Source organism: Fukomys damarensis, unplaced genomic scaffold (genome assembly GCF_012274545.1).
Source record: "Fukomys damarensis isolate Sample0158 unplaced genomic scaffold, DMR_v1.0_HiC HiC_scaffold_14, whole genome shotgun sequence".
NCBI classification, from domain to species: domain Eukaryota; kingdom Metazoa; phylum Chordata; class Mammalia; order Rodentia; family Bathyergidae; genus Fukomys; species Fukomys damarensis.
Genome location: NW_022900926.1, coordinates 67790012 through 67797767, shown reverse-complemented (window position 1 = coordinate 67797767; position 7756 = coordinate 67790012). Strand labels below are relative to the sequence as shown.

Below are 7756 nucleotides of genomic sequence, written 5' to 3'. Positions count from 1 at the left end.
TTTTATAACCCTTTGCCATGCTGAAACCAAATTTAGGGACATTTACATATATAATATACATATTCATATATTTATATCCATTTATTTATAATTACATACTTGTATGTATAAATTTTTCCATATTCTTCATAAGACTCCTTATAAAACCTTCTAATGGGCCATAACTGCAATGATAGTGACAACATACTATACAAATTTAGAAAACTATAAACAACCAAAACATGAATAATTATGTCATTCAGTGCTACTACTAATATTCTGGCCAAATTCCTTGCAGACCTTTTGTCTTTGCATATGTTTAATGTAGCTGAAATCATTTCCTTTCAGGATTGCTAATGAAAGAGCATTCATAGTTAATGACATAGCAAGAGAGACATAAAGAAAGGCCCTTTGAGGACAGTATCTACCACAAGGTGATTTATTGGTCTTCCTCAGTTGATGAAAATAACTTAGTGTTTGAGGTCATTCAAAGACAATGAAGATTATTACTTAAATTTTTAGCGACAAAAATGGCCATTATAGAGCTCTATGAATCTCTTCTTGGATAGAAGCAAAATATGAGAGGTTTACTTTCCCAGCACAGCATTTCAATGACAAAAAAAGGGTTAACAAGTAGGAAACTAAATAGATATAGCTGTTGTTTTAATTGGCTGTTTGGAAAGGCATTTCAATTGAAACAAAAACTATGTTTAATGAGAAAAGTAATTCTTCCCTTGCAAAAAATTGTAAAAAAAAAAAAAAAAAAAAGGAGATAAATTGCTGATATAGGCCCTGATATACATTTTGTCTGGCTATGTCAAATGTAACTAAAAATGTGTCAGTTTCAACAAGGCTTCTGCAGTTCAAGAAAGAAAGTATTCTGAATTTTCTATTCATTCCTTTTACTATCTATCTTCATTTGTAGTTAAAGGGGATTGGTGGCACTTTCCTGAGCTGTTATATTCCTGAGAGTGTCCCTAAGCAACCTTGCCATGTGAAAGGAATTTAAACTCATGGAGAATTCCCTGAAATCCCAGTCATTCTTCCAAGATCATTAGATCATGTTCACAAGTGTGGGCCTCCTTGAGTACCCGATGGAAAATGTGAGGAGGACTGTATAGCAGCTGACTTTTGCCAACAAAAGGCTCTGAAGCCTTGGCAGTATACCTTGTTCTAAACTCTTGCTTTCTACATTTTGTCTGTTGATGTTTTTTCGTTGTTGTTGTTGTTGTTGTTTTTTTTACCACTCATGTCTCCAGTCCTCCTTACACTGTCTTGCACAACAAGTTTCTTTATTCTTTGCTGGCAATCTTTTCAAAAGTCTGTTTGACTATATAAAGGTGTTTCCTTTGTATAACTAACAGTTCAAAACAATACTCAGATTATTTTTCAACTCTGGAAAAATCTTGTCCAACTGTTTGTTTGTTTATTTATTTATTTATTAACAATTTGTAACCAAAACTTTAATCCCAAAGAATCTCACAAAACATATTACACATGACAGCTTGAAAAAAATCTTGCACAGTAAAGCAAAGTTCAACTCTACAATGTACCCTTAAACTGACAGGACATTGGTACTTTGAAATCTCAGGTTTCAAATAACATCACAAACAGCTATGTCTTCATATACAGCATCACATAAGGAACGTGTGACCTAAGCAAGGTCTTTTTTGAAATTTATCTGATTCTATATCAACCAGGCAAACTCTGCCCAGGGTAAACAACAATTCTTTTTTAAAAAAAATACTGTTAGGAGATAGCACATGTTAAAATATAACCCCCCCAGCCATTTTATATCTTACTTCCGGGTTCTTTCCTGACTCTGAGTCCTTTCTCCCCCCGAAATTATAAAGTGCGAAATTCAAAAGACAACCTGGCTTGTGATAGGATAACAAAGACCGCTTTTCCCAAGGAAGGATCTTCCATTGCCTGCCCTATAAATATCCCAGCACCTCTTCTCTCTCTCTCTCTCTCTCTCTCTCTCTGCCTTCCTGCCTCCCACTCACCTCCCTACAATAAAGATCTCCTGCTGGACCTCTCGGTGGGTGTGTGAGTGGCATAATTGGGCAAGGGGCACCCAAAGGGGGCTCGAGACCCCTTTCAAATGCTCTCACCTAGCTTCATGTGTGGCCTTTACCTTTACCTGCTAGCGTGTTCACAGCTGCTTTAAGCCTACGTTTACCTACAGCTACAAACTATTATCCCAGCTGTGAAACAAGTCTTGGTCAATTTTTGCCAGTTTTGTTTCTGTAACATTAGAACATCACATTTTAGCTGGCTAGAATTTAGAGGTTTATTTTCCATCTGTGCAAAACTAAAGTTCAAAGCAAATTTAATTTGGCTTAAGGGAACATTGTAAAGTAACAATTCTTGGAATTATATGCCTCATATGATCCATGTCAAACCATAGAGAATTACATCCTTGTGTCACTGTTCCAAGAGACAAAGGTGAACAGCTAAAATATCTTAAAAATGCACCAAGCTTATGAAGTCTCAAACAAAACTTGAATTTTCTGTACATACTCCCATTGAATGAAGTTAATTTCTGTACACCACTTCTCTTGCAAACTGGTCTTCTATTTCCTTTCATTTGACCTAGATCGGCTGCAAGACCAAGAGAAGGACGGGGAAGGCTTGTGATTTCTCTCCCTAGACAGGGATCTCTCTCTCTCCTCCTATCTCTAGAAAGAGACCTGCTCCGGCTGCGAGAAAAACTTCTCCTCCATGGAGATCTGCAGCGAGGGGGAGGACTCCTGCTGCTATAATCATCTCACGGCAACGACCCCAAGAAGGAGGAGGAGGGCCACGATTTCGACTTCTTTTTCTCCATTGGACAGTTCCGCTCAGACTCGGCAGCCACACAATGTTCTTGCATCTAGCTCCAGGACAGCGTCAGCTGCTTCTTGGGGATCCTCAAATTCCACAAAAGCAAAGCCAGGAGGGATCCTAGCAACCCACACGCTTTGCAGTGGTCCATAATAGCTGAAAGCCCGTTCCAGCTCAGTCTTGTTGCCATTGTTGCCAAGATTCCCTACATAAACCTTACAGTCCAATGGGCAGGAATCACGATGCATCTCGAGAATCGGGGATAGAAATGTGAGGCTCAAATCCAAACGGTCCCAACGGGTCTCCCGGTTCCCCTCCAACACAGGTCCTGCAGAGACTCTCGCTAACCCGGCGTCCATGAAATGGTGGCCAACTGTATATTTACCTACAGTTCTTATTGTAATTGTTCTGGTCTCTCTTTGAGCAGGCCCTGTTCCTGTCTTTGGATGTGCCACAGTGCACAAGGCAGAAAGATCTTCGCCTTTGAGAGTCTGGTAATGTAGCAGGGAGAGATGGACAACATCTTTTCAACAGGTGAAAAACCAAACTGTGTTAAGTTGCTAGGAAGTGCTGAGGGGAGAAAGAGGAAGACTGACCAATTACAAATATAGTGTTAAAGGATCTTTCTGAGGAGGTAGAGGCCTGACAAGTATGGACTGCTCAAATAAATGAAGAACAAAACCTCAGAATGTTTGAAGCCTAGTGAATGTGGCTTACAGTGGCAGAAGCAGAAATCAAGCAGGTAAAACTGAACAGTTTTACAAAGTGCAAAGTTATAATTCAATTTACATTCAAAATATTTGCCTTTGTTATTGTGTCACTAACGATTGTCAAGTGGCAAAGGTAAAACCATGAAACTTAATTAAAAATGTAAGACTTAAAGTCTCACTTCCACTCCACGGAGCATGAACAGCCAAAAAGTCCTCCACGATGCTGGGCCCTAACACCCAGCGAGGCTCCGGGAGCTCAACGGAGAAAGGAGAAACTCAGGAAGGAACACACCAGGCTAGATGGTAAACAGACCTTTATTAGTCTGGCCAGATGGCACTCCCGGAGCCAGGTAGCTCAGAGAGGCAACTGCTGAGGGGCTGAGGTACTTTTTCTAAACAAAGAGTCAGGGAATTTACAGAACAAGACTGTAAACACATTGCTTATCTTATGCAGGAAATGTTCTATGGTTCTATGGTTACCCCTTTGCCCCTGGGCTGGCTGTTAGCCAAGGTAGCATTTAGCATATGAAGAAGCACAGTATGGCCTATTAGCATGGAGTCACTTTAGCTTATTCAAGTCTTACAAAAATACTTTGAGAAAAAGTCAGAAAGTGAGTAGTTATTCCCATGTCATTTAACAAAGCTATGCTAGTTTCATTCATCTTTGGAAGAAATCTTCGTTTTTGAGGAGTCTAACTTGTGTAGTTTCTCGGCCTTTCAGGTTAAGGGTAGTGGACACATGCAGTGCACTCTCTAATAATTGTACCCTTGTTTAGGAATATTAACATCACAAGGTGCCCTTCTGGGAAAGAGGGAGAGAGGTTTATAGTAAATTGTGTTAAAAACTACAAACTGCAAATTGTTGCTCCTATGATTCTTATTGCAGTACAATTTAGCATAAAAGAAATTCAGGGGAAGTTTTGTTAAGAAAAAATTTTTTTAATTTTACTTTCTCAGTCACTTGAGCACAAGATCCTATATTATTTATTTCTGTGTATTATTTAACGTGTACAGTAGTCACTTAGAACATAAGTACCTGGAAAAATACTGCTTCAGCCAATTTCCTGTCCAAATGGCTTTGTTCCTCAGCATCTATGTTGGACTGAAATTAACCTCCCCTTATCCTCATTTCCTGGAATCATGAAACACTACAATGAAAGGAAGACCGAGCATGAGTAATTTGTTCTCAAAGTGCCCTACATTAAGGCACTTTTTTAATGCTGCCAAGCCTACCTTGCACTACAGGTGCTGTGAGTCACATGAAGCAATGTGATTCCAACCTACTTCCCACCAAATTTCGATAAACTCTTTTGTTGTTGTTTAAGCCTTTCTTTCTCCCAATGGTATAGAAGTGATAGAGCTACAAAATGGGGGAAGGGTCCATCCTGCTCCTTGTTACAAGTAGCCTTTGTTCTTTCTTCTGATTTATCCCAGGACTTTTCAAAAGAGAAGGAAGCATAGAAGATCTTTTCAAATACTTTGAAACAAGAATAGACATACAGGAATTCTTCTTGCAGGTTCTTCTTATTGGGCTTTACAATACAGTTCCATTGATGGATTTTAATTTAGTGGAAATGTTGCCATGATTCTGTGACTGAATGGATTGTCAGTGTAAGACCTAAATGAACTAAAGTGACTCCATGCTAATAGGCCAGAGACTGTGCTTCTTCATATGCTAATTGCTAACTTGGTTAACAGCCTGCCCAGGGGCAAATGGTATGACAAAAGGTGACCATAGAACATTTCCTGCATAAGATAAACAATGTGTTTGGAATCTTGTCCTCTGATAGTTCTGTGAATGCCCTGACTTTTTGTTTAGAAAAACCCTATAAAAAGGACCTCAGCCCCTGAGCAGTTGCCTCTCTGAGCTACTTTCCTCCAGAAGTGCCTTCTGGCCAGACTAATAAAGGTTTGTTTACCATCTAGCCTGGTGTGTTTCTTCCTGGGTGACTCTCATTCCTCCATTGAGCTCCCGGAGCCTCGCTGAGCTATAGGTCCCAGCATTGTGGAGCCCCTTTTGGCTTTCATGGCTTCCAGAAGTAAGGTCCTGGGTCTTGAGTCCAGAGCCCTTGTTGGGCTATGGGACTCAGCATCGTGGAGCCCTTTCTGCTGTTCACGCTCCGTGGAGTGGAAGTGAGACTTTAGGTTTTACAGTCAGTCCCATTTAATACAGGGGGTCTGCTTTCGTGTGTGTGTGTGTGTGTGTGTGTGTGTGTGTGTGTGTATGTGTGTGTTTGTACAAACCACCTGTCAAAAAATATCAAACTTCAATTCTCACCCTTGACCTGTTTCTCAATGAGTCAACGTTTTGAATAACAGAAATGAGGCTCAGTGGGTAGTTTTTCTTTAAGAGAATAGAGAGGAAGTTCAAATGAGGTAGGGTAACCTCAAAAGACCTGAAAACACACCACATGTGGACACACACACACACACACACATGCACATACACTGTCTACCACAAACATATATACAACATTATGTGACTATGTATATATGAAGCTGGGCATGTTTGAAAAATTAATTCTTTCTTAAAAAATTTTTCCTGTGCCCAGAACAAACCAAGAAACAACTAAAATATATTATGTGCATGTACAAGTTTGCCGAAATGAAACCCATTAACCTGTATAACCAATATGCACTAATAAAAAATGTGAGGGAAAATTCAAAACCAAACAATGGGCACTATGAAAAACTTGGAATGATCAAAAAAAAGCAGAAATAAGATAGAAAAAAATAATATAAAAGTCATGAAAAGGAAAAAGTGACAAGAACCCAATAAAAAAAAATCTTTTTTATTTCTGTCAACATATTTGCCCCTTTTTTTGCTTGTTTTTTACTTTCTCTGGTACCAGGGATCAAACTCAGAACCTTGTGCTTGTGAGGCAGGCTGCAGCACCACTGAGCTAAATCCCCAGCCCTAATACTTGCCTGTTTTGCAGTAGAAAGACTGAATTTGCCAGTGACTGTTCTCCCTGGGTAGGAACCCAATTGATTCCTTTGCAAGCTGACGAACACATTTAGCATCAAGATGGAAATACTGTGTAGTGAACCCCATGAGGCTCGCCCAACCCACCGATTCCACATCAGCTTGTTTGGCCCCAATCACACCACCATTTTATCTTCCAAACTTAAATAAAATATAATAAATATAAAAATGATTATCAAACTAAAAAGAGGCAACGAGTAATATTTATTATGTCTTTTACATGATTGTAAAAATTTTATGTAAATAAACTTTTAAAATGTCAACCCCTCAGATATATGTGCTATTACTTTTCCAATGTAATAGGTAGCATTCTAAGATGCCCCCTTTAGTCCTGATCTCTGGCATCCAGATATTGGTGTAATCCCATCTTATTCAGCACAGGTAGATCCTGTGACTTCTAACCAGCATGGTAAATGTGAAGAGATTTTAAGGATTCAGTTAACATCTCTAATCAGTTGGCTCTAAAGTAGACAAAATGTAAATATCCTGGGTGGCTCTGACCTTATCAGCAGAGCCCTGTCTTCAGGACAAGAGTGACAGTAGAAGAGGAACTCTCACTGGCCGGGAGCAGACAGCACTATACCTTCCTGAGGAGACAGGAAGACTCCAGGGGCTCAGGGCATGAAGCCACACCCTCCGCACTCCAGTTCTGCCAGCAACTTCAGTGAGATTCACAGAGGACTCAGCCCCACAAGGTGCAAGGCCTGGTCAACATCTTGATTTTAGTCTGATGGAGCCCAGAGAATCTAGGTAAGCTATGGCCAGATTCCTGACCCATGGAAAGTGTGAACTGTTAAATGTGGGTCATTTTAAGACACTAGGTTTAGGTAACTTGTTATATAGCAACAAATAAGTAACATGTCCCCATTTTACAGATAATCTATACGAATAACTTGCATTCCATTGCAGCTAGTTCATGGTGGAAGCCAAGATTTAAACTCAGCCATTCTAAATTAGACCAGCATTGAAAATCGCTTTTCTATTACTTCTTGAAAAATTGACTGAGGACTCACAGGGTGATATCAGCAGTGATATTAAATATACAACATGGAATGCATAGTGCATATTTTTAAAACTTTCTCTCAATTACTAAAGGTTCTATGGAGAATTATACTGAGGAGTAAGGGAATCATCTAAAACCCTGATATCAACAGTATAGTAAATGTTTTCCCGATTACAATTTATTAATAGAATCCTTTGCAAATTTTCTACTGCTAAGTCCCAAATCTCTAGTCTTGCTTCTGCTGAAAGTGAT

At 39.4% G+C, this 7756-nt stretch overlaps 1 pseudogene; it reads right to left on the bottom strand.

Annotated features, from left to right (window-relative positions):
• Window positions 1–2493: 2493 nt before the first annotated feature.
• Window positions 2494–3097, bottom strand: LOC104865424 (annotated as a pseudogene).
• Between the last annotated feature and the right edge of the window lie 4659 nt (window positions 3098–7756).